The sequence below is a fragment of the Centropristis striata genome, chromosome 2 (genome assembly GCF_030273125.1).
Source record: "Centropristis striata isolate RG_2023a ecotype Rhode Island chromosome 2, C.striata_1.0, whole genome shotgun sequence".
NCBI classification, from domain to species: Eukaryota; Metazoa; Chordata; class Actinopteri; order Perciformes; family Serranidae; genus Centropristis; species Centropristis striata.
Genome location: NC_081518.1, coordinates 19,382,450 through 19,405,421, shown reverse-complemented (window position 1 = coordinate 19,405,421; position 22,972 = coordinate 19,382,450). Strand labels below are relative to the sequence as shown.

At 50.2% G+C, this 22,972-nt stretch overlaps 31 non-coding genes across 31 annotated transcripts; all 31 read right to left on the bottom strand.

Moving 5' to 3' along the window:
- Positions 1-409: 409 nt before the first annotated feature.
- LOC131960899 (U1 spliceosomal RNA) lies at positions 410-573 on the bottom strand. Its single transcript, XR_009389787.1, has one exon. It is a non-coding gene; the product is annotated as a U1 spliceosomal RNA (small nuclear RNA).
- A 510-nt stretch (positions 574-1,083) lies between these two features.
- On the bottom strand, positions 1,084-1,274 carry LOC131960000 (U2 spliceosomal RNA). Its single transcript, XR_009389569.1, has one exon. It is a non-coding gene; the product is annotated as a U2 spliceosomal RNA (small nuclear RNA).
- A 612-nt stretch (positions 1,275-1,886) lies between these two features.
- LOC131960830 (U1 spliceosomal RNA) lies at positions 1,887-2,050 on the bottom strand. The gene has a single exon (XR_009389769.1). It is a non-coding gene; the product is annotated as a U1 spliceosomal RNA (small nuclear RNA).
- A 510-nt stretch (positions 2,051-2,560) lies between these two features.
- LOC131959987 (U2 spliceosomal RNA) lies at positions 2,561-2,751 on the bottom strand. Its single transcript, XR_009389567.1, has one exon. It is a non-coding gene; the product is annotated as a U2 spliceosomal RNA (small nuclear RNA).
- A 583-nt stretch (positions 2,752-3,334) lies between these two features.
- LOC131960757 (U1 spliceosomal RNA) lies at positions 3,335-3,498 on the bottom strand. Its single transcript, XR_009389747.1, has one exon. It is a non-coding gene; the product is annotated as a U1 spliceosomal RNA (small nuclear RNA).
- A 510-nt stretch (positions 3,499-4,008) lies between these two features.
- Positions 4,009-4,199, bottom strand: LOC131959866 (U2 spliceosomal RNA). The gene has a single exon (XR_009389547.1). It is a non-coding gene; the product is annotated as a U2 spliceosomal RNA (small nuclear RNA).
- Positions 4,200-4,811: 612 nt separating this feature from the next.
- LOC131960687 (U1 spliceosomal RNA) lies at positions 4,812-4,975 on the bottom strand. Its single transcript, XR_009389730.1, has one exon. It is a non-coding gene; the product is annotated as a U1 spliceosomal RNA (small nuclear RNA).
- Positions 4,976-5,485: 510 nt separating this feature from the next.
- LOC131959980 (U2 spliceosomal RNA) lies at positions 5,486-5,676 on the bottom strand. Its single transcript, XR_009389566.1, has one exon. It is a non-coding gene; the product is annotated as a U2 spliceosomal RNA (small nuclear RNA).
- A 583-nt stretch (positions 5,677-6,259) lies between these two features.
- Positions 6,260-6,423, bottom strand: LOC131960617 (U1 spliceosomal RNA). The gene has a single exon (XR_009389715.1). It is a non-coding gene; the product is annotated as a U1 spliceosomal RNA (small nuclear RNA).
- A 510-nt stretch (positions 6,424-6,933) lies between these two features.
- Positions 6,934-7,124, bottom strand: LOC131960749 (U2 spliceosomal RNA). The gene has a single exon (XR_009389741.1). It is a non-coding gene; the product is annotated as a U2 spliceosomal RNA (small nuclear RNA).
- A 612-nt stretch (positions 7,125-7,736) lies between these two features.
- Positions 7,737-7,900, bottom strand: LOC131960550 (U1 spliceosomal RNA). Its single transcript, XR_009389702.1, has one exon. It is a non-coding gene; the product is annotated as a U1 spliceosomal RNA (small nuclear RNA).
- A 510-nt stretch (positions 7,901-8,410) lies between these two features.
- LOC131960660 (U2 spliceosomal RNA) lies at positions 8,411-8,601 on the bottom strand. The gene has a single exon (XR_009389726.1). It is a non-coding gene; the product is annotated as a U2 spliceosomal RNA (small nuclear RNA).
- Positions 8,602-9,213: 612 nt separating this feature from the next.
- LOC131959714 (U1 spliceosomal RNA) lies at positions 9,214-9,377 on the bottom strand. The gene has a single exon (XR_009389515.1). It is a non-coding gene; the product is annotated as a U1 spliceosomal RNA (small nuclear RNA).
- Positions 9,378-9,887: 510 nt separating this feature from the next.
- Positions 9,888-10,078, bottom strand: LOC131959973 (U2 spliceosomal RNA). Its single transcript, XR_009389565.1, has one exon. It is a non-coding gene; the product is annotated as a U2 spliceosomal RNA (small nuclear RNA).
- A 612-nt stretch (positions 10,079-10,690) lies between these two features.
- LOC131960485 (U1 spliceosomal RNA) lies at positions 10,691-10,854 on the bottom strand. Its single transcript, XR_009389684.1, has one exon. It is a non-coding gene; the product is annotated as a U1 spliceosomal RNA (small nuclear RNA).
- Positions 10,855-11,364: 510 nt separating this feature from the next.
- Positions 11,365-11,555, bottom strand: LOC131959966 (U2 spliceosomal RNA). The gene has a single exon (XR_009389562.1). It is a non-coding gene; the product is annotated as a U2 spliceosomal RNA (small nuclear RNA).
- Positions 11,556-12,167: 612 nt separating this feature from the next.
- LOC131959719 (U1 spliceosomal RNA) lies at positions 12,168-12,331 on the bottom strand. Its single transcript, XR_009389517.1, has one exon. It is a non-coding gene; the product is annotated as a U1 spliceosomal RNA (small nuclear RNA).
- Positions 12,332-12,841: 510 nt separating this feature from the next.
- Positions 12,842-13,032, bottom strand: LOC131960847 (U2 spliceosomal RNA). Its single transcript, XR_009389772.1, has one exon. It is a non-coding gene; the product is annotated as a U2 spliceosomal RNA (small nuclear RNA).
- Positions 13,033-13,644: 612 nt separating this feature from the next.
- LOC131960411 (U1 spliceosomal RNA) lies at positions 13,645-13,808 on the bottom strand. The gene has a single exon (XR_009389666.1). It is a non-coding gene; the product is annotated as a U1 spliceosomal RNA (small nuclear RNA).
- A 510-nt stretch (positions 13,809-14,318) lies between these two features.
- On the bottom strand, positions 14,319-14,509 carry LOC131959838 (U2 spliceosomal RNA). Its single transcript, XR_009389541.1, has one exon. It is a non-coding gene; the product is annotated as a U2 spliceosomal RNA (small nuclear RNA).
- A 612-nt stretch (positions 14,510-15,121) lies between these two features.
- Positions 15,122-15,285, bottom strand: LOC131960363 (U1 spliceosomal RNA). The gene has a single exon (XR_009389651.1). It is a non-coding gene; the product is annotated as a U1 spliceosomal RNA (small nuclear RNA).
- Positions 15,286-15,795: 510 nt separating this feature from the next.
- Positions 15,796-15,986, bottom strand: LOC131960842 (U2 spliceosomal RNA). Its single transcript, XR_009389771.1, has one exon. It is a non-coding gene; the product is annotated as a U2 spliceosomal RNA (small nuclear RNA).
- A 612-nt stretch (positions 15,987-16,598) lies between these two features.
- On the bottom strand, positions 16,599-16,762 carry LOC131960292 (U1 spliceosomal RNA). The gene has a single exon (XR_009389634.1). It is a non-coding gene; the product is annotated as a U1 spliceosomal RNA (small nuclear RNA).
- Positions 16,763-17,272: 510 nt separating this feature from the next.
- Positions 17,273-17,463, bottom strand: LOC131959861 (U2 spliceosomal RNA). Its single transcript, XR_009389546.1, has one exon. It is a non-coding gene; the product is annotated as a U2 spliceosomal RNA (small nuclear RNA).
- A 612-nt stretch (positions 17,464-18,075) lies between these two features.
- Positions 18,076-18,239, bottom strand: LOC131960192 (U1 spliceosomal RNA). Its single transcript, XR_009389619.1, has one exon. It is a non-coding gene; the product is annotated as a U1 spliceosomal RNA (small nuclear RNA).
- A 510-nt stretch (positions 18,240-18,749) lies between these two features.
- Positions 18,750-18,940, bottom strand: LOC131959958 (U2 spliceosomal RNA). Its single transcript, XR_009389561.1, has one exon. It is a non-coding gene; the product is annotated as a U2 spliceosomal RNA (small nuclear RNA).
- Positions 18,941-19,523: 583 nt separating this feature from the next.
- Positions 19,524-19,687, bottom strand: LOC131960122 (U1 spliceosomal RNA). Its single transcript, XR_009389594.1, has one exon. It is a non-coding gene; the product is annotated as a U1 spliceosomal RNA (small nuclear RNA).
- A 510-nt stretch (positions 19,688-20,197) lies between these two features.
- Positions 20,198-20,388, bottom strand: LOC131960635 (U2 spliceosomal RNA). Its single transcript, XR_009389720.1, has one exon. It is a non-coding gene; the product is annotated as a U2 spliceosomal RNA (small nuclear RNA).
- A 612-nt stretch (positions 20,389-21,000) lies between these two features.
- LOC131960059 (U1 spliceosomal RNA) lies at positions 21,001-21,164 on the bottom strand. Its single transcript, XR_009389580.1, has one exon. It is a non-coding gene; the product is annotated as a U1 spliceosomal RNA (small nuclear RNA).
- A 510-nt stretch (positions 21,165-21,674) lies between these two features.
- LOC131960654 (U2 spliceosomal RNA) lies at positions 21,675-21,865 on the bottom strand. The gene has a single exon (XR_009389724.1). It is a non-coding gene; the product is annotated as a U2 spliceosomal RNA (small nuclear RNA).
- Positions 21,866-22,477: 612 nt separating this feature from the next.
- Positions 22,478-22,641, bottom strand: LOC131959993 (U1 spliceosomal RNA). Its single transcript, XR_009389568.1, has one exon. It is a non-coding gene; the product is annotated as a U1 spliceosomal RNA (small nuclear RNA).
- Positions 22,642-22,972: the final 331 nt, after the last annotated feature.

Here is a 22,972-nt window from a genome sequence, read left to right as displayed (position 1 = left end):
AAATTGTGGCTCTCTCTGGGTGAAAAGGGACTCTGCTTGTTGCTAGAGTTCGTGACGCAGTGTCAGTGTTTTTGAAAGCAAATCAAGCACTGACAGCTGATGCACATTTCAGCAGCAAAGCCAATACCGCATGTTTTACCAAAGATGACAAAGATTTACCAACAGGCCTGTGTGCTTTCCTGCGCTTGTACTAGCGCATATGTTGCTCAACGCAAAGGTAGCAATCCGGAAGTGGGCTTCAATTTCCAGGCACTTGAACGTACATATGCCCATTGTACTGTACTACCACTGCTTACTGATGCTCGGCATCACCGTGTAAGCTCTGCTTCGTTTCAAGCAGCCTAAAATGCTTACAGCCCCCGTGAATGACTTGAGGGTTGCCTCTTGTTTTAATTTTCACAGTATATGTCAGGGGAGAGCGCGAACGCAGTCCCCCACTACCAGAAATTATGCAGTCGAGATTCCCACATTTGGGGAATTCGCAGAGGTCAGCTCGGCCGGAGTGCAATGGCTGAGCCTCGCCCTGGGTGAACCACCTTCGTGATCATGGTGTCTCCCCTGCCAGGTAAGTATGAGTTGCACAGCTCAGAGATCGGCTGCCCTGTAGCAGACACGCCACGCTGACTGATGGTGCTGAAGGCATGTGTTTGTCTTCCTCCTGACATGTCGGGTCAGTGGAAAGCAGACTGGGAAACAGTGACCTGTTTGATTCATGTTATGGGCACAGGCATGCATTTCACGTGTCTCCCTTTTGCTGCCTCCTGCTCTTAAAATGAGAGTCATGGACACTGCAGAAAGGTTCACGCCCACTGAATGTCACTATGAAATTGGAGCATTAACAAGTGTACACATATTGTGAGTCCACATCATCGGCTGGGACAGGCCTGCTCATTGTCCCCGTATCCAAATCCAACACGGAGCGTCACGTTGGCAAACTATTACATTTGCCCTGGCATAGCCCAGGGGCAGAAAGAAGGTTGGGCAATACTCAGGCTAACAGCATCAGCCACACAGGAAGGCAGAGTTCCGCAAGCTGAGAGAGCAGGCAGAGGAACGAACGTGCTTTACATTTCACATAGAGAGGAGGGGTGCACCGTTCCCGGAAGTACTGCAATACCAGGTCGATGCGTGGAGTGGACGGAGCAAGCCCCTATTCCATCTCCCAGTTCCAAAAATCAATTTAATATATGGTCCCCGGGTAGGGGACGTATCAGATATTAAACTGATAAGAACAGATACTACACTTGATCTTAGCCAAAAGGCCGAGAAGCGATGCCGTCAAAGGGTCGGAGGTGAAGGGCGGATTGGCTGCACACTCACTCTCGATGCCGGTTCTCAAAACCCAAGTAGCAGTTTCGGGAAGCGCGAGTAAGAGTACCACCAACGACAGTGGAGGAAAACCTCTCAGAATCGCTCCAAAGCATGTTCTCTTAGAGAAGCAAATGTGCAAATTGTGGCTCTCTCTGGGTGAAAAGGGACTCTGCTTGTTGCTAGAGTTCGTGACGCAGTGTCAGTGTTTTTGAAAGCAAATCAAGCACTGACAGCCCCTGGTGGACATGCCACCAAAGTGCAGCTGATGCACATTTCAGCAGCAAAGCCAATACCGCATGTTTTACCAAAGATGACAAAGATTTACCAACAGGCCTGTGTGCTTTCCTGCGCTTGTACTAGCGCATATGTTGCTCAACGCAAAGGTAGCAATCCGGAAGTGGGCTTCAATTTCCAGGCACTTGAACGTACATATGCCCATTGTACTGTACTACCACTGCTTACTGATGCTCGGCATCACCGTGTAAGCTCTGCTTCGTTTCAAGCAGCCTAAAATGCTTACAGCCCCCGTGAATGACTTGAGGGTTGCCTCTTGTTTTAATTTTCACAGTATATGTCAGGGGAGAGCGCGAACGCAGTCCCCCACTACCAGAAATTATGCAGTCGAGATTCCCACATTTGGGGAATTCGCAGAGGTCAGCTCGGCCGGAGTGCAATGGCTGAGCCTCGCCCTGGGTGAACCACCTTCGTGATCATGGTGTCTCCCCTGCCAGGTAAGTATGAGTTGCACAGCTCAGAGATCGGCTGCCCTGTAGCAGACACGCCACGCTGACTGATGGTGCTGAAGGCATGTGTTTGTCTTCCTCCTGACATGTCGGGTCAGTGGAAAGCAGACTGGGAAACAGTGACCTGTTTGATTCATGTTATGGGCACAGGCATGCATTTCACATGTCTCCCTTTTGCTGCCTCCTGCTCTTAAAATGAGAGTCATGGACACTGCAGAAAGGTTCACGCCCACTGAATGTCACTATGAAATTGGAGCATTAACAAGTGTACACATATTGTGAGTCCACATCATCGGCTGGGACAGGCCTGCTCATTGTCCCCGTATCCAAATCCAACACGGAGCGTCACGTTGGCAAACTATTCCATTTGCCCTGGCATAGCCCAGGGGCAGAAAGAAGGTTGGGCAATACTCAGGCTAACAGCATCAGCCACACAGGAAGGCAGAGTTCCGCAAGCTGAGAGAGCAGGCAGAGGAACGAACGTGCTTTACATTTCACATAGAGAGGAGGGGTGCACCGTTCCCGGAAGTACTGCAATACCAGGTCGATGCGTGGAGTGGACGGAGCAAGCCCCTATTCCATCTCCCAGTTCCAAAAATCAATTTAATATATGGTCCCCGGGTAGGGGACGTATCAGATATTAAACTGATAAGAACAGATACTACACTTGATCTTAGCCAAAAGGCCGAGAAGCGATGCCGTCAAAGGGTCGGAGGTGAAGGGCGGATTGGCTGCACACTCACTCTCGATGCCGGTTCTCAAAACCCAAGTAGCAGTTTCGGGAAGCGCGAGTAAGAGTACCACCAACGACAGTGGAGGAAAACCTCTCAGAATCGCTCCAAAGCATGTTCTCTTAGAGAAGCAAATGTGCAAATTGTGGCTCTCTCTGGGTGAAAAGGGACTCTGCTTGTTGCTAGAGTTCGTGACGCAGTGTCAGTGTTTTTGAAAGCAAATCAAGCACTGACAGCTGATGCACATTTCAGCAGCAAAGCCAATACCGCATGTTTTACCAAAGATGACAAAGATTTACCAACAGGCCTGTGTGCTTTCCTGCGCTTGTACTAGCGCATATGTTGCTCAACGCAAAGGTAGCAATCCGGAAGTGGGCTTCAATTTCCAGGCACTTGAACGTACATATGCCCATTGTACTGTACTACCACTGCTTACTGATGCTCGGCATCACCGTGTAAGCTCTGCTTCGTTTCAAGCAGCCTAAAATGCTTACAGCCCCCGTGAATGACTTGAGGGTTGCCTCTTGTTTTAATTTTCACAGTATATGTCAGGGGAGAGCGCGAACGCAGTCCCCCACTACCAGAAATTATGCAGTCGAGATTCCCACATTTGGGGAATTCGCAGAGGTCAGCTCGGCCGGAGTGCAATGGCTGAGCCTCGCCCTGGGTGAACCACCTTCGTGATCATGGTGTCTCCCCTGCCAGGTAAGTATGAGTTGCACAGCTCAGAGATCGGCTGCCCTGTAGCAGACACGCCACGCTGACTGATGGTGCTGAAGGCATGTGTTTGTCTTCCTCCTGACATGTCGGGTCAGTGGAAAGCAGACTGGGAAACAGTGACCTGTTTGATTCATGTTATGGGCACAGGCATGCATTTCACATGTCTCCCTTTTGCTGCCTCCTGCTCTTAAAATGAGAGTCATGGACACTGCAGAAAGGTTCACGCCCACTGAATGTCACTATGAAATTGGAGCATTAACAAGTGTACACATATTGTGAGTCCACATCATCGGCTGGGACAGGCCTGCTCATTGTCCCCGTATCCAAATCCAACACGGAGCGTCACGTTGGCAAACTATTACATTTGCCCTGGCATAGCCCAGGGGCAGAAAGAAGGTTGGGCAATACTCAGGCTAACAGCATCAGCCACACAGGAAGGCAGAGTTCCGCAAGCTGAGAGAGCAGGCAGAGGAACGAACGTGCTTTACATTTCACATAGAGAGGAGGGGTGCACCGTTCCCGGAAGTACTGCAATACCAGGTCGATGCGTGGAGTGGACGGAGCAAGCCCCTAATCCATCTCCCAGTTCCAAAAATCAATTTAATATATGGTCCCCGGGTAGGGGACGTATCAGATATTAAACTGATAAGAACAGATACTACACTTGATCTTAGCCAAAAGGCCGAGAAGCGATGCCGTCAAAGGGTCGGAGGTGAAGGGCGGATTGGCTGCACACTCACTCTCGATGCCGGTTCTCAAAACCCAAGTAGCAGTTTCGGGAAGCGCGAGTAAGAGTACCACCAACGACAGTGGAGGAAAACCTCTCAGAATCGCTCCAAAGTATGTTCTCTTAGAGAAGCAAATGTGCAAATTGTGGCTCTCTCTGGGTGAAAAGGGACTCTGCTTGTTGCTAGAGTTCGTGACGCAGTGTCAGTGTTTTTGAAAGCAAATCAAGCACTGACAGCCCCTGGTGGACATGCCACCAAAGTGCAGCTGATGCACATTTCAGCAGCAAAGCCAATACCGCATGTTTTACCAAAGATGACAAAGATTTACCAACAGGCCTGTGTGCTTTCCTGCGCTTGTACTAGCGCATATGTTGCTCAACGCAAAGGTAGCAATCCGGAAGTGGGCTTCAATTTCCAGGCACTTGAACGTACATATGCCCATTGTACTGTACTACCACTGCTTACTGATGCTCGGCATCACCGTGTAAGCTCTGCTTCGTTTCAAGCAGCCTAAAATGCTTACAGCCCCCGTGAATGACTTGAGGGTTGCCTCTTGTTTTAATTTTCACAGTATATGTCAGGGGAGAGCGCGAACGCAGTCCCCCACTACCAGAAATTATGCAGTCGAGATTCCCACATTTGGGGAATTCGCAGAGGTCAGCTCGGCCGGAGTGCAATGGCTGAGCCTCGCCCTGGGTGAACCACCTTCGTGATCATGGTGTCTCCCCTGCCAGGTAAGTATGAGTTGCACAGCTCAGAGATCGGCTGCCCTGTAGCAGACACGCCACGCTGACTGATGGTGCTGAAGGCATGTGTTTGTCTTCCTCCTGACATGTCGGGTCAGTGGAAAGCAGACTGGGAAACAGTGACCTGTTTGATTCATGTTATGGGCACAGGCATGCATTTCACATGTCTCCCTTTTGCTGCCTCCTGCTCTTAAAATGAGAGTCATGGACACTGCAGAAAGGTTCACGCCCACTGAATGTCACTATGAAATTGGAGCATTAACAAGTGTACACATATTGTGAGTCCACATCATCGGCTGGGACAGGCCTGCTCATTGTCCCCGTATCCAAATCCAACACGGAGCGTCACGTTGGCAAACTATTACATTTGCCCTGGCATAGCCCAGGGGCAGAAAGAAGGTTGGGCAATACTCAGGCTAACAGCATCAGCCACACAGGAAGGCAGAGTTCCGCAAGCTGAGAGAGCAGGCAGAGGAACGAACGTGCTTTACATTTCACATAGAGAGGAGGGGTGCACCGTTCCCGGAAGTACTGCAATACCAGGTCGATGCGTGGAGTGGACGGAGCAAGCCCCTATTCCATCTCCCAGTTCCAAAAATCAATTTAATATATGGTCCCCGGGTAGGGGACGTATCAGATATTAAACTGATAAGAACAGATACTACACTTGATCTTAGCCAAAAGGCCGAGAAGCGATGCCGTCAAAGGGTCGGAGGTGAAGGGCGGATTGGCTGCACACTCACTCTCGATGCCGGTTCTCAAAACCCAAGTAGCAGTTTCGGGAAGCGCGAGTAAGAGTACCACCAACGACAGTGGAGGAAAACCTCTCAGAATCGCTCCAAAGCATGTTCTCTTAGAGAAGCAAATGTGCAAATTGTGGCTCTCTCTGGGTGAAAAGGGACTCTGCTTGTTGCTAGAGTTCGTGACGCAGTGTCAGTGTTTTTGAAAGCAAATCAAGCACTGACAGCTGATGCACATTTCAGCAGCAAAGCCAATACCGCATGTTTTACCAAAGATGACAAAGATTTACCAACAGGCCTGTGTGCTTTCCTGCGCTTGTACTAGCGCATATGTTGCTCAACGCAAAGGTAGCAATCCGGAAGTGGGCTTCAATTTCCAGGCACTTGAACGTACATATGCCCATTGTACTGTACTACCACTGCTTACTGATGCTCGGCATCACCGTGTAAGCTCTGCTTCGTTTCAAGCAGCCTAAAATGCTTACAGCCCCCGTGAATGACTTGAGGGTTGCCTCTTGTTTTAATTTTCACAGTATATGTCAGGGGAGAGCGCGAACGCAGTCCCCCACTACCAGAAATTATGCAGTCGAGATTCCCACATTTGGGGAATTCGCAGAGGTCAGCTCGGCCGGAGTGCAATGGCTGAGCCTCGCCCTGGGTGAACCACCTTCGTGATCATGGTGTCTCCCCTGCCAGGTAAGTATGAGTTGCACAGCTCAGAGATCGGCTGCCCTGTAGCAGACACGCCACGCTGACTGATGGTGCTGAAGGCATGTGTTTGTCTTCCTCCTGACATGTCGGGTCAGTGGAAAGCAGACTGGGAAACAGTGACCTGTTTGATTCATGTTATGGGCACAGGCATGCATTTCACGTGTCTCCCTTTTGCTGCCTCCTGCTCTTAAAATGAGAGTCATGGACACTGCAGAAAGGTTCACGCCCACTGAATGTCACTATGAAATTGGAGCATTAACAAGTGTACACATATTGTGAGTCCACATCATCGGCTGGGACAGGCCTGCTCATTGTCCCCGTATCCAAATCCAACACGGAGCGTCACGTTGGCAAACTATTACATTTGCCCTGGCATAGCCCAGGGGCAGAAAGAAGGTTGGGCAATACTCAGGCTAACAGCATCAGCCACACAGGAAGGCAGAGTTCCGCAAGCTGAGAGAGCAGGCAGAGGAACGAACGTGCTTTACATTTCACATAGAGAGGAGGGGTGCACCGTTCCCGGAAGTACTGCAATACCAGGTCGATGCATGGAGTGGACGGAGCAAGCCCCTATTCCATCTCCCAGTTCCAAAAATCAATTTAATATATGGTCCCCGGGTAGGGGACGTATCAGATATTAAACTGATAAGAACAGATACTACACTTGATCTTAGCCAAAAGGCCGAGAAGCAATGCCATCAAAGGGTCGGAGGTGAAGGGCGGATTGGCTGCACACTCACTCTCGATGCCGGTTCTCAAAACCCAAGTAGCAGTTTCGGGAAGCGCGAGTAAGAGTACCACCAACGACAGTGGAGGAAAACCTCTCAGAATCGCTCCAAAGTATGTTCTCTTAGAGAAGCAAATGTGCAAATTGTGGCTCTCTCTGGGTGAAAAGGGACTCTGCTTGTTGCTAGAGTTCGTGACGCAGTGTCAGTGTTTTTGAAAGCAAATCAAGCACTGACAGCCCCTGGTGGACATGCCACCAAAGTGCAGCTGATGCACATTTCAGCAGCAAAGCCAATACCGCATGTTTTACCAAAGATGACAAAGATTTACCTGTGGGCCTGTGTGCTTTCCTGCGCTTGTACTAGCGCATATGTTGCTCAACGCAAAGGTAGCAATCCGGAAGTGGGCTTCAATTTCCAGGCACTTGAACGTACATATGCCCATTGTACTGTACTACCACTGCTTACTGATGCTCGGCATCACCGTGTAAGCTCTGCTTCGTTTCAAGCAGCCTAAAATGCTTACAGCCCCCGTGAATGACTTGAGGGTTGCCTCTTGTTTTAATTTTCACAGTATATGTCAGGGGAGAGCGCGAACGCAGTCCCCCACTACCAGAAATTATGCAGTCGAGATTCCCACATTTGGGGAATTCGCAGAGGTCAGCTCGGCCGGAGTGCAATGGCTGAGCCTCGCCCTGGGTGAACCACCTTCGTGATCATGGTGTCTCCCCTGCCAGGTAAGTATGAGTTGCACAGCTCAGAGATCGGCTGCCCTGTAGCAGACACGCCACGCTGACTGATGGTGCTGAAGGCATGTGTTTGTCTTCCTCCTGACATGTCGGGTCAGTGGAAAGCAGACTGGGAAACAGTGACCTGTTTGATTCATGTTATGGGCACAGGCATGCATTTCACGTGTCTCCCTTTTGCTGCCTCCTGCTCTTAAAATGAGAGTCATGGACACTGCAGAAAGGTTCACGCCCACTGAATGTCACTATGAAATTGGAGCATTAACAAGTGTACACATATTGTGAGTCCACATCATCGGCTGGGACAGGCCTGCTCATTGTCCCCGTATCCAAATCCAACACGAAGCGTCACGTTGGCAAACTATTACATTTGCCCTGGCATAGCCCAGGGGCAGAAAGAAGGTTGGGCAATACTCAGGCTAACAGCATCAGCCACACAGGAAGGCAGAGTTCCGCAAGCTGAGAGAGCAGGCAGAGGAACGAACGTGCTTTACATTTCACATAGAGAGGAGGGGTGCACCGTCCCCGGAAGTACTGCAATACCAGGTCGATGCGTGGAGTGGACGGAGCAAGCCCCTATTCCATCTCCCAGTTCCAAAAATCAATTTAATATATGGTCCCCGGGTAGGGGACGTATCAGATATTAAACTGATAAGAACAGATACTACACTTGATCTTAGCCAAAAGGCCGAGAAGCGATGCCGTCAAAGGGTCGGAGGTGAAGGGCGGATTGGCTGCACACTCACTCTCGATGCCGGTTCTCAAAACCCAAGTAGCAGTTTCGGGAAGCGCGAGTAAGAGTACCACCAACGACAGTGGAGGAAAACCTCTCAGAATCGCTCCAAAGCATGTTCTCTTAGAGAAGCAAATGTGCAAATTGTGGCTCTCTCTGGGTGAAAAGGGACTCTGCTTGTTGCTAGAGTTCGTGACGCAGTGTCAGTGTTTTTGAAAGCAAATCAAGCACTGACAGCCCCTGGTGGACATGCCACCAAAGTGCAGCTGATGCACATTTCAGCAGCAAAGCCAATACCGCATGTTTTACCAAAGATGACAAAGATTTACCAACAGGCCTGTGTGCTTTCCTGCGCTTGTACTAGCGCATATGTTGCTCAACGCAAAGGTAGCAATCCGGAAGTGGGCTTCAATTTCCAGGCACTTGAACGTACATATGCCCATTGTACTGTACTACCACTGCTTACTGATGCTCGGCATCACCGTGTAAGCTCTGCTTCGTTTCAAGCAGCCTAAAATGCTTACAGCCCCCGTGAATGACTTGAGGGTTGCCTCTTGTTTTAATTTTCACAGTATATGTCAGGGGAGAGCGCGAACGCAGTCCCCCACTACCAGAAATTATGCAGTCGAGATTCCCACATTTGGGGAATTCGCAGAGGTCAGCTCGGCCAGAGTGCAATGGCTGAGCCTCGCCCTGGGTGAACCACCTTCGTGATCATGGTGTCTCCCCTGCCAGGTAAGTATGAGTTGCACAGCTCAGAGATCGGCTGCCCTGTAGCAGACACGCCACGCTGACTGATGGTGCTGAAGGCATGTGTTTGTCTTCCTCCTGACATGTCGGGTCAGTGGAAAGCAGACTGGGAAACAGTGACCTGTTTGATTCATGTTATGGGCACAGGCATGCATTTCACGTGTCTCCCTTTTGCTGCCTCCTGCTCTTAAAATGAGAGTCATGGACACTGCAGAAAGGTTCACGCCCACTGAATGTCACTATGAAATTGGAGCATTAACAAGTGTACACATATTGTGAGTCCACATCATCGGCTGGGACAGGCCTGCTCATTGTCCCCGTATCCAAATCCAACACGGAGCGTCACGTTGGCAAACTATTACATTTGCCCTGGCATAGCCCAGGGGCAGAAAGAAGGTTGGGCAATACTCAGGCTAACAGCATCAGCCACACAGGAAGGCAGAGTTCCGCAAGCTGAGAGAGCAGGCAGAGGAACGAACGTGCTTTACATTTCACATAGAGAGGAGGGGTGCACCGTTCCCGGAAGTACTGCAATACCAGGTCGATGCGTGGAGTGGACGGAGCAAGCCCCTATTCCATCTCCCAGTTCCAAAAATCAATTTAATATATGGTCCCCGGGTAGGGGACGTATCAGATATTAAACTGATAAGAACAGATACTACACTTGATCTTAGCCAAAAGGCCGAGAAGCGATGCCGTCAAAGGGTCGGAGGTGAAGGGCGGATTGGCTGCACACTCACTCTCGATGCCGGTTCTCAAAACCCAAGTAGCAGTTTCGGGAAGCGCGAGTAAGAGTACCACCAACGACAGTGGAGGAAAACCTCTCAGAATCGCTCCAAAGCATGTTCTCTTAGAGAAGCAAATGTGCAAATTGTGGCTCTCTCTGGGTGAAAAGGGACTCTGCTTGTTGCTAGAGTTCGTGACGCAGTGTCAGTGTTTTTGAAAGCAAATCAAGCACTGACAGCCCCTGGTGGACATGCCACCAAAGTGCAGCTGATGCACATTTCAGCAGCAAAGCCAATACCGCATGTTTTACCAAAGATGACAAAGATTTACCAACAGGCCTGTGTGCTTTCCTGCGCTTGTACTAGCGCATATGTTGCTCAACGCAAAGGTAGCAATCCGGAAGTGGGCTTCAATTTCCAGGCACTTGAACGTACATATGCCCATTGTACTGTACTACCACTGCTTACTGATGCTCGGCATCACCGTGTAAGCTCTGCTTCGTTTCAAGCAGCCTAAAATGCTTACAGCCCCCGTGAATGACTTGAGGGTTGCCTCTTGTTTTAATTTTCACAGTATATGTCAGGGGAGAGCGCGAACGCAGTCCCCCACTACCAGAAATTATGCAGTCGAGATTCCCACATTTGGGGAATTCGCAGAGGTCAGCTCGGCCGGAGTGCAATGGCTGAGCCTCGCCCTGGGTGAACCACCTTCGTGATCATGGTGTCTCCCCTGCCAGGTAAGTATGAGTTGCACAGCTCAGAGATCGGCTGCCCTGTAGCAGACACGCCACGCTGACTGATGGTGCTGAAGGCATGTGTTTGTCTTCCTCCTGACATGTCGGGTCAGTGGAAAGCAGACTGGGAAACAGTGACCTGTTTGATTCATGTTATGGGCACAGGCATGCATTTCACATGTCTCCCTTTTGCTGCCTCCTGCTCTTAAAATGAGAGTCATGGACACTGCAGAAAGGTTCACGCCCACTGAATGTCACTATGAAATTGGAGCATTAACAAGTGTACACATATTGTGAGTCCACATCATCGGCTGGGACAGGCCTGCTCATTGTCCCCGTATCCAAATCCAACACGGAGCGTCACGTTGGCAAACTATTACATTTGCCCTGGCATAGCCCAGGGGCAGAAAGAAGGTTGGGCAATACTCAGGCTAACAGCATCAGCCACACAGGAAGGCAGAGTTCCGCAAGCTGAGAGAGCAGGCAGAGGAACGAACATGCTTTACATTTCACATAGAGAGGAGGGGTGCACCGTTCCCGGAAGTACTGCAATACCAGGTCGATGCGTGGAGTGGACGGAGCAAGCCCCTATTCCATCTCCCAGTTCCAAAAATCAATTTAATATATGGTCCCCGGGTAGGGGACGTATCAGATATTAAACTGATAAGAACAGATACTACACTTGATCTTAGCCAAAAGGCCGAGAAGCGATGCCGTCAAAGGGTCGGAGGTGAAGGGCGGATTGGCTGCACACTCACTCTCGATGCCGGTTCTCAAAACCCAAGTAGCAGTTTCGGGAAGCGCGAGTAAGAGTACCACCAACGACAGTGGAGGAAAACCTCTCAGAATCGCTCCAAAGTATGTTCTCTTAGAGAAGCAAATGTGCAAATTGTGGCTCTCTCTGGGTGAAAAGGGACTCTGCTTGTTGCTAGAGTTCGTGACGCAGTGTCAGTGTTTTTGAAAGCAAATCAAGCACTGACAGCCCCTGGTGGACATGCCACCAAAGTGCAGCTGATGCACATTTCAGCAGCAAAGCCAATACCGCATGTTTTACCAAAGATGACAAAGATTTACCTGTGGGCCTGTGTGCTTTCCTGCGCTTGTACTAGCGCATATGTTGCTCAACGCAAAGGTAGCAATCCGGAAGTGGGCTTCAATTTCCAGGCACTTGAACGTACATATGCCCATTGTACTGTACTACCACTGCTTACTGATGCTCGGCATCACCGTGTAAGCTCTGCTTCGTTTCAAGCAGCCTAAAATGCTTACAGCCCCCGTGAATGACTTGAGGGTTGCCTCTTGTTTTAATTTTCACAGTATATGTCAGGGGAGAGCGCGAACGCAGTCCCCCACTACCAGAAATTATGCAGTCGAGATTCCCACATTTGGGAAATTCGCAGAGGTCAGCTCGGCCGGAGTGCAATGGCTGAGCCTCGCCCTGGGTGAACCACCTTCGTGATCATGGTGTCTCCCCTGCCAGGTAAGTATGAGTTGCACAGCTCAGAGATCGGCTGCCCTGTAGCAGACACGCCACGCTGACTGATGGTGCTGAAGGCATGTGTTTGTCTTCCTCCTGACATGTCGGGTCAGTGGAAAGCAGACTGGGAAACAGTGACCTGTTTGATTCATGTTATGGGCACAGGCATGCATTTCACGTGTCTCCCTTTTGCTGCCTCCTGCTCTTAAAATGAGAGTCATGGACACTGCAGAAAGGTTCACGCCCACTGAATGTCACTATGAAATTGGAGCATTAACAAGTGTACACATATTGTGAGTCCACATCATCGGCTGGGACAGGCCTGCTCATTGTCCCCGTATCCAAATCCAACACGGAGCGTCACGTTGGCAAACTATTACATTTGCCCTGGCATAGCCCAGGGGCAGAAAGAAGGTTGGGCAATACTCAGGCTAACAGCATCAGCCACACAGGAAGGCAGAGTTCCGCAAGCTGAGAGAGCAGGCAGAGGAACGAACGTGCTTTACATTTCACATAGAGAGGAGGGGTGCACCGTTCCCGGAAGTACTGCAATACCAGGTCGATGCGTGGAGTGGACGGAGCAAGCCCCTATTCCATCTCCCAGTTCCACAAATCAATTTAATATATGGTCCCCGGGTAGGGGACGTATCAGATATTAAACTGATAAGAACAGATACTACACTTGATCTTAGCCAAAAGGCCGAGAAGCGATGCCGTCAAAGGGTCGGAGGTGAAGGGCGGATTGGCTGCACACTCACTCTCGATGCCGGTTCTCAAAACCCAAGTAGCAGTTTCGGGAAGCGCGAGTAAGAGTACCACCAACGACAGTGGAGGAAAACCTCTCAGAATCGCTCCAAAGTATGTTCTCTTAGAGAAGCAAATGTGCAAATTGTGGCTCTCTCTGGGTGAAAAGGGACTCTGCTTGTTGCTAGAGTTCGTGACGCAGTGTCAGTGTTTTTGAAAGCAAATCAAGCACTGACAGCCCCTGGTGGACATGCCACCAAAGTGCAGCTGATGCACATTTCAGCAGCAAAGCCAATACCGCATGTTTTACCAAAGATGACAAAGATTTACCTGTGGGCCTGTGTGCTTTCCTGCGCTTGTACTAGCGCATATGTTGCTCAACGCAAAGGTAGCAATCCGGAAGTGGGCTTCAATTTCCAGGCACTTGAACGTACATATGCCCATTGTACTGTACTACCACTGCTTACTGATGCTCGGCATCACCGTGTAAGCTCTGCTTCGTTTCAAGCAGCCTAAAATGCTTACAGCCCCCGTGAATGACTTGAGGGTTGCCTTTTGTTTTAATTTTCACAGTATATGTCAGGGGAGAGCGCGAACGCAGTCCCCCACTACCAGAAATTATGCAGTCGAGATTCCCACATTTGGGGAATTCGCAGAGGTCAGCTCGGCCGGAGTGCAATGGCTGAGCCTCGCCCTGGGTGAACCACCTTCGTGATCATGGTGTCTCCCCTGCCAGGTAAGTATGAGTTGCACAGCTCAGAGATCGGCTGCCCTGTAGCAGACACGCCACGCTGACTGATGGTGCTGAAGGCATGTGTTTGTCTTCCTCCTGACATGTCGGGTCAGTGGAAAGCAGACTGGGAAACAGTGACCTGTTTGATTCATGTTATGGGCACAGGCATGCATTTCACATGTCTCCCTTTTGCTGCCTCCTGCTCTTAAAATGAGAGTCATGGACACTGCAGAAAGGTTCACGCCCACTGAATGTCACTATGAAATTGGAGCATTAACAAGTGTACACATATTGTGAGTCCACATCATCGGCTGGGACAGGCCTGCTCATTGTCCCCGTATCCAAATCCAACACGGACCGTCACGTTGGCAAACTATTACATTTGCCCTGGCATAGCCCAGGGGCAGAAAGAAGGTTGGGCAATACTCAGGCTAACAGCATCAGCCACACAGGAAGGCAGAGTTCCGCAAGCTGAGAGAGCAGGCAGAGGAACGAACGTGCTTTACATTTCACATAGAGAGGAGGGGTGCACCGTTCCCGGAAGTAGTGCAACACCAGGTCGATGCGTGGAGTGGACGGAGCAAGCCCCTATTCCATCTCCCAGTTCCAAAAATCAATTTAATATATGGTCCCCGGGTAGGGGACGTATCAGATATTAAACTGATAAGAACAGATACTACACTTGATCTTAGCCAAAAGGCCGAGAAGCGATGCCGTCAAAGGGTCGGAGGTGAAGGGCGGATTGGCTGCACACTCACTCTCGATGCCGGTTCTCAAAACCCAAGTAGCAGTTTCGGGAAGCGCGAGTAAGAGTACCACCAACGACAGTGGAGGAAAACCTCTCAGAATCGCTCCAAAGCATGTTCTCTTAGAGAAGCAAATGTGCAAATTGTGGCTCTCTCTGGGTGAAAAGGGACTCTGCTTGTTGCTAGAGTTCGTGACGCAGTGTCAGTGTTTTTGAAAGCAAATCAAGCACTGACAGCCCCTGGTGGACATGCCACCAAAGTGCAGCTGATGCACATTTCAGCAGCAAAGCCAATACCGCATGTTTTACCAAAGATGACAAAGATTTACCAACAGGCCTGTGTGCTTTCCTGCGCTTGTACTAGCGCATATGTTGCTCAACGCAAAGGTAGCAATTCGGAAGTGGGCTTCAATTTCCAGGCACTTGAACGTACATATGCCCATTGTACTGTACTACCACTGCTTACTGATGCTCGGCATCACCGTGTAAGCTCTGCTTCGTTTCAAGCAGCCTAAAATGCTTACAGCCCCCGTGAATGACTTGAGGGTTGCCTCTTGTTTTAATTTTCACAGTATATGTCAGGGGAGAGCGCGAACGCAGTCCCCCACTACCAGAAATTATGCAGTCGAGATTCCCACATTTGGGGAATTCGCAGAGGTCAGCTCGGCCGGAGTGCAATGGCTGAGCCTCGCCCTGGGTGAACCACCTTCGTGATCATGGTGTCTCCCCTGCCAGGTAAGTATGAGTTGCACAGCTCAGAGATCGGCTGCCCTGTAGCAGACACGCCACGCTGACTGATGGTGCTGAAGGCATGTGTTTGTCTTCCTCCTGACATGTCGGGTCAGTGGAAAGCAGACTGGGAAACAGTGACCTGTTTGATTCATGTTATGGGCACAGGCATGCATTTCACATGTCTCCCTTTTGCTGCCTCCTGCTCTTAAAATGAGAGTCATGGACACTGCAGAAAGGTTCACGCCCACTGAATGTCACTATGAAATTGGAGCATTAACAAGTGTACACATATTGTGAGTCCACATCATCGGCTGGGACAGGCCTGCTCATTGTCCCCGTATCCAAATCCAACACGGAGCGTCACGTTGGCAAACTATTACATTTGCCCTGGCATAGCCCAGGGGCAGAAAGAAGGTTGGGCAATACTCAGGCTAACAGCATCAGCCACACAGGAAGGCAGAGTTCCGCAAGCTGAGAGAGCAGGCAGAGGAACGAACGTGCTTTACATTTCACATAGAGAGGAGGGGTGCACCGTTCCCGGAAGTACTGCAATACCAGGTCGATGCGTGGAGTGGACGGAGCAAGCCCCTATTCCATCTCCCAGTTCCACAAATCAATTTAATATATGGTCCCCGGGTAGGGGACGTATCAGATATTAAACTGATAAGAACAGATACTACACTTGATCTTAGCCAAAAGGCCGAGAAGCGATGCCGTCAAAGGGTCGGAGGTGAAGGGCGGATTGGCTGCACACTCACTCTCGATGCCGGTTCTCAAAACCCAAGTAGCAGTTTCGGGAAGCGCGAGTAAGAGTACCACCAACGACAGTGGAGGAAAACCTCTCAGAATCGCTCCAAAGCATGTTCTCTTAGAGAAGCAAATGTGCAAATTGTGGCTCTCTCTGGGTGAAAAGGGACTCTGCTTGTTGCTAGAGTTCGTGACGCAGTGTCAGTGTTTTTGAAAGCAAATCAAGCACTGACAGCCCCTGGTGGACATGCCACCAAAGTGCAGCTGATGCACATTTCAGCAGCAAAGCCAATACCGCATGTTTTACCAAAGATGACAAAGATTTACCAACAGGCCTGTGTGCTTTCCTGCGCTTGTACTAGCGCATATGTTGCTCAACGCAAAGGTAGCAATCCGGAAGTGGGCTTCAATTTCCAGGCACTTGAACGTACATATGCCCATTGTACTGTACTACCACTGCTTACTGATGCTCGGCATCACCGTGTAAGCTCTGCTTCGTTTCAAGCAGCCTAAAATGCTTACAGCCCCCGTGAATGACTTGAGGGTTGCCTCTTGTTTTAATTTTCACAGTATATGTCAGGGGAGAGCGCGAACGCAGTCCCCCACTACCAGAAATTATGCAGTCGAGATTCCCACATTTGGGGAATTCGCAGAGGTCAGCTCGGCCGGAGTGCAATGGCTGAGCCTCGCCCTGGGTGAACCACCTTCGTGATCATGGTGTCTCCCCTGCCAGGTAAGTATGAGTTGCACAGCTCAGAGATCGGCTGCCCTGTAGCAGACACGCCACGCTGACTGATGGTGCTGAAGGCATGTGTTTGTCTTCCTCCTGACATGTCGGGTCAGTGGAAAGCAGACTGGGAAACAGTGACCTGTTTGATTCATGTTATGGGCACAGGCATGCATTTCACATGTCTCCCTTTTGCTGCCTCCTGCTCTTAAAATGAGAGTCATGGACACTGCAGAAAGGTTCACGCCCACTGAATGTCACTATGAAATTGGAGCATTAACAAGTGTACACATATTGTGAGTCCACATCATCGGCTGGGACAGGCCTGCTCATTGTCCCCGTATCCAAATCCAACACGGAGCGTCACGTTGGCAAACTATTACATTTGCCCTGGCATAGCCCAGGGGCAGAAAGAAGGTTGGGCAATACTCAGGCTAACAGCATCAGCCACACAGGAAGGCAGAGTTCCGCAAGCTGAGAGAGCAGGCAGAGGAACGAACGTGCTTTACATTTCACATAGAGAGGAGGGGTGCACCGTTCCCGGAAGTACTGCAATACCAGGTCGATGCGTGGAGTGGACGGAGCAAGCCCCTAATCCATCTCCCAGTTCCAAAAATCAATTTAATATATGGTCCCCGGGTAGGGGACGTATCAGATATTAAACTGATAAGAACAGATACTACACTTGATCTTAGCCAAAAGGCCGAGAAGCGATGCCGTCAAAGGGTCGGAGGTGAAGGGCGGATTGGCTGCACACTCACTCTCGATGCCGGTTCTCAAAACCCAAGTAGCAGTTTCGGGAAGCGCGAGTAAGAGTACCACCAACGACAGTGGAGGAAAACCTCTCAGAATCGCTCCAAAGTATGTTCTCTTAGAGAAGCAAATGTGCAAATTGTGGCTCTCTCTGGGTGAAAAGGGACTCTGCTTGTTGCTAGAGTTCGTGACGCAGTGTCAGTGTTTTTGAAAGCAAATCAAGCACTGACAGCCCCTGGTGGACATGCCACCAAAGTGCAGCTGATGCACATTTCAGCAGCAAAGCCAATACCGCATGTTTTACCAAAGATGACAAAGATTTACCAACAGGCCTGTGTGCTTTCCTGCGCTTGTACTAGCGCATATGTTGCTCAACGCAAAGGTAGCAATCCGGAAGTGGGCTTCAATTTCCAGGCACTTGAACGTACATATGCCCATTGTACTGTACTACCACTGCTTACTGATGCTCGGCATCACCGTGTAAGCTCTGCTTCGTTTCAAGCAGCCTAAAATGCTTACAGCCCCCGTGAATGACTTGAGGGTTGCCTCTTGTTTTAATTTTCACAGTATATGTCAGGGGAGAGCGCGAACGCAGTCCCCCACTACCAGAAATTATGCAGTCGAGATTCCCACATTTGGGGAATTCGCAGAGGTCAGCTCGGCCGGAGTGCAATGGCTGAGCCTCGCCCTGGGTGAACCACCTTCGTGATCATGGTGTCTCCCCTGCCAGGTAAGTATGAGTTGCACAGCTCAGAGATCGGCTGCCCTGTAGCAGACACGCCACGCTGACTGATGGTGCTGAAGGCATGTGTTTGTCTTCCTCCTGACATGTCGGGTCAGTGGAAAGCAGACTGGGAAACAGTGACCTGTTTGATTCATGTTATGGGCACAGGCATGCATTTCACATGTCTCCCTTTTGCTGCCTCCTGCTCTTAAAATGAGAGTCATGGACACTGCAGAAAGGTTCACGCCCACTGAATGTCACTATGAAATTGGAGCATTAACAAGTGTACACATATTGTGAGTCCACATCATCGGCTGGGACAGGCCTGCTCATTGTCCCCGTATCCAAATCCAACACGGAGCGTCACGTTGGCAAACTATTACATTTGCCCTGGCATAGCCCAGGGGCAGAAAGAAGGTTGGGCAATACTCAGGCTAACAGCATCAGCCACACAGGAAGGCAGAGTTCCGCAAGCTGAGAGAGCAGGCAGAGGAACGAACGTGCTTTACATTTCACATAGAGAGGAGGGGTGCACCGTTCCCGGAAGTACTGCAATACCAGGTCGATGCGTGGAGTGGACGGAGCAAGCCCCTATTCCATCTCCCAGTTCCAAAAATCAATTTAATATATGGTCCCCGGGTAGGGGACGTATCAGATATTAAACTGATAAGAACAGATACTACACTTGATCTTAGCCAAAAGGCCGAGAAGCGATGCCGTCAAAGGGTCGGAGGTGAAGGGCGGATTGGCTGCACACTCACTCTCGATGCCGGTTCTCAAAACCCAAGTAGCAGTTTCGGGAAGCGCGAGTAAGAGTACCACCAACGACAGTGGAGGAAAACCTCTCAGAATCGCTCCAAAGCATGTTCTCTTAGAGAAGCAAATGTGCAAATTGTGGCTCTCTCTGGGTGAAAAGGGACTCTGCTTGTTGCTAGAGTTCGTGACGCAGTGTCAGTGTTTTTGAAAGCAAATCAAGCACTGACAGCTGATGCACATTTCAGCAGCAAAGCCAATACCGCATGTTTTACCAAAGATGACAAAGATTTACCAACAGGCCTGTGTGCTTTCCTGCGCTTGTACTAGCGCATATGTTGCTCAACGCAAAGGTAGCAATCCGGAAGTGGGCTTCAATTTCCAGGCACTTGAACGTACATATGCCCATTGTACTGTACTACCACTGCTTACTGATGCTCGGCATCACCGTGTAAGCTCTGCTTCGTTTCAAGCAGCCTAAAATGCTTACAGCCCCCGTGAATGACTTGAGGGTTGCCTCTTGTTTTAATTTTCACAGTATATGTCAGGGGAGAGCGCGAACGCAGTCCCCCACTACCAGAAATTATGCAGTCGAGATTCCCACATTTGGGGAATTCGCAGAGGTCAGCTCGGCCGGAGTGCAATGGCTGAGCCTCGCCCTGGGTGAACCACCTTCGTGATCATGGTGTCTCCCCTGCCAGGTAAGTATGAGTTGCACAGCTCAGAGATCGGCTGCCCTGTAGCAGACACGCCACGCTGACTGATGGTGCTGAAGGCATGTGTTTGTCTTCCTCCTGACATGTCGGGTCAGTGGAAAGCAGACTGGGAAACAGTGACCTGTTTGATTCATGTTATGGGCACAGGCATGCATTTCACGTGTCTCCCTTTTGCTGCCTCCTGCTCTTAAAATGAGAGTCATGGACACTGCAGAAAGGTTCACGCCCACTGAATGTCACTATGAAATTGGAGCATTAACAAGTGTACACATATTGTGAGTCCACATCATCGGCTGGGACAGGCCTGCTCATTGTCCCCGTATCCAAATCCAACACGGAGCGTCACGTTGGCAAACTATTACATTTGCCCTGGCATAGCCCAGGGGCAGAAAGAAGGTTGGGCAATACTCAGGCTAACAGCATCAGCCACACAGGAAGGCAGAGTTCCGCAAGCTGAGAGAGCAGGCAGAGGAACGAACGTGCTTTACATTTCACATAGAGAGGAGGGGTGCACCGTTCCCGGAAGTACTGCAATACCAGGTCGGTGCATGGAGTGGACGGAGCAAGCCCCTATTCCATCTCCCAGTTCCAAAAATCAATTTAATATATGGTCCCCGGGTAGGGGACGTATCAGATATTAAACTGATAAGAACAGATACTACACTTGATCTTAGCCAAAAGGCCGAGAAGCGATGCCATCAAAGGGTCGGAGGTGAAGGGCGGATTGGCTGCACACTCACTCTCGATGCCGGTTCTCAAAACCCAAGTAGCAGTTTCGGGAAGCGCGAGTAAGAGTACCACCAACGACAGTGGAGGAAAACCTCTCAGAATCGCTCCAAAGTATGTTCTCTTAGAGAAGCAAATGTGCAAATTGTGGCTCTCTCTGGGTGAAAAGGGACTCTGCTTGTTGCTAGAGTTCGTGACGCAGTGTCAGTGTTTTTGAAAGCAAATCAAGCACTGACAGCCCCTGGTGGACATGCCACCAAAGTGCAGCTGATGCACATTTCAGCAGCAAAGCCAATACCGCATGTTTTACCAAAGATGACAAAGATTTACCTGTGGGCCTGTGTGCTTTCCTGCGCTTGTACTAGCGCATATGTTGCTCAACGCAAAGGTAGCAATCCGGAAGTGGGCTTCAATTTCCAGGCACTTGAACGTACATATGCCCATTGTACTGTACTACCACTGCTTACTGATGCTCGGCATCACCGTGTAAGCTCTGCTTCGTTTCAAGCAGCCTAAAATGCTTACAGCCCCCGTGAATGACTTGAGGGTTGCCTCTTGTTTTAATTTTCACAGTATATGTCAGGGGAGAGCGCGAACGCAGTCCCCCACTACCAGAAATTATGCAGTCGAGATTCCCACATTTGGGGAATTCGCAGAGGTCAGCTCGGCCGGAGTGCAATGGCTGAGCCTCGCCCTGGGTGAACCACCTTCGTGATCATGGTGTCTCCCCTGCCAGGTAAGTATGAGTTGCACAGCTCAGAGATCGGCTGCCCTGTAGCAGACACGCCACGCTGACTGATGGTGCTGAAGGCATGTGTTTGTCTTCCTCCTGACATGTCGGGTCAGTGGAAAGCAGACTGGGAAACAGTGACCTGTTTGATTCATGTTATGGGCACAGGCATGCATTTCACGTGTCTCCCTTTTGCTGCCTCCTGCTCTTAAAATGAGAGTCATGGACACTGCAGAAAGGTTCACGCCCACTGAATGTCACTATGAAATTGGAGCATTAACAAGTGTACACATATTGTGAGTCCACATCATCGGCTGGGACAGGCCTGCTCATTGTCCCCGTATCCAAATCCAACACGAAGCGTCACGTTGGCAAACTATTACATTTGCCCTGGCATAGCCCAGGGGCAGAAAGAAGGTTGGGCAATACTCAGGCTAACAGCATCAGCCACACAGGAAGGCAGAGTTCCGCAAGCTGAGAGAGCAGGCAGAGGAACGAACGTGCTTTACATTTCACATAGAGAGGAGGGGTGCACCGTCCCCGGAAGTACTGCAATACCAGGTCGATGCGTGGAGTGGACGGAGCAAGCCCCTATTCCATCTCCCAGTTCCAAAAATCAATTTAATATATGGTCCCCGGGTAGGGGACGTATCAGATATTAAACTGATAAGAACAGATACTACACTTGATCTTAGCCAAAAGGCCGAGAAGCGATGCCGTCAAAGGGTCGGAGGTGAAGGGCGGATTGGCTGCACACTCACTCTCGATGCCGGTTCTCAAAACCCAAGTAGCAGTTTCGGGAAGCGCGAGTAAGAGTACCACCAACGACAGTGGAGGAAAACCTCTCAGAATCGCTCCAAAGCATGTTCTCTTAGAGAAGCAAATGTGCAAATTGTGGCTCTCTCTGGGTGAAAAGGGACTCTGCTTGTTGCTAGAGTTCGTGACGCAGTGTCAGTGTTTTTGAAAGCAAATCAAGCACTGACAGCCCCTGGTGGACATGCCACCAAAGTGCAGCTGATGCACATTTCAGCAGCAAAGCCAATACCGCATGTTTTACCAAAGATGACAAAGATTTACCAACAGGCCTGTGTGCTTTCCTGCGCTTGTACTAGCGCATATGTTGCTCAACGCAAAGGTAGCAATCCGGAAGTGGGCTTCAATTTCCAGGCACTTGAACGTACATATGCCCATTGTACTGTACTACCACTGCTTACTGATGCTCGGCATCACCGTGTAAGCTCTGCTTCGTTTCAAGCAGCCTAAAATGCTTACAGCCCCCGTGAATGACTTGAGGGTTGCCTCTTGTTTTAATTTTCACAGTATATGTCAGGGGAGAGCGCGAACGCAGTCCCCCACTACCAGAAATTATGCAGTCGAGATTCCCACATTTGGGGAATTCGCAGAGGTCAGCTCGGCCGGAGTGCAATGGCTGAGCCTCGCCCTGGGTGAACCACCTTCGTGATCATGGTGTCTCCCCTGCCAGGTAAGTATGAGTTGCACAGCTCAGAGATCGGCTGCCCTGTAGCAGACACGCCACGCTGACTGATGGTGCTGAAGGCATGTGTTTGTCTTCCTCCTGACATGTCGGGTCAGTGGAAAGCAGACTGGGAAACAGTGACCTGTTTGATTCATGTTATGGGCACAGGCATGCATTTCACGTGTCTCCCTTTTGCTGCCTCCTGCTCTTAAAATGAGAGTCATGGACACTGCAGAAAGGTTCACGCCCACTGAATGTCACTATGAAATTGGAGCATTAACAAGTGTACACATATTGTGAGTCCACATCATCGGCTGGGACAGGCCTGCTCATTGTCCCCGTATC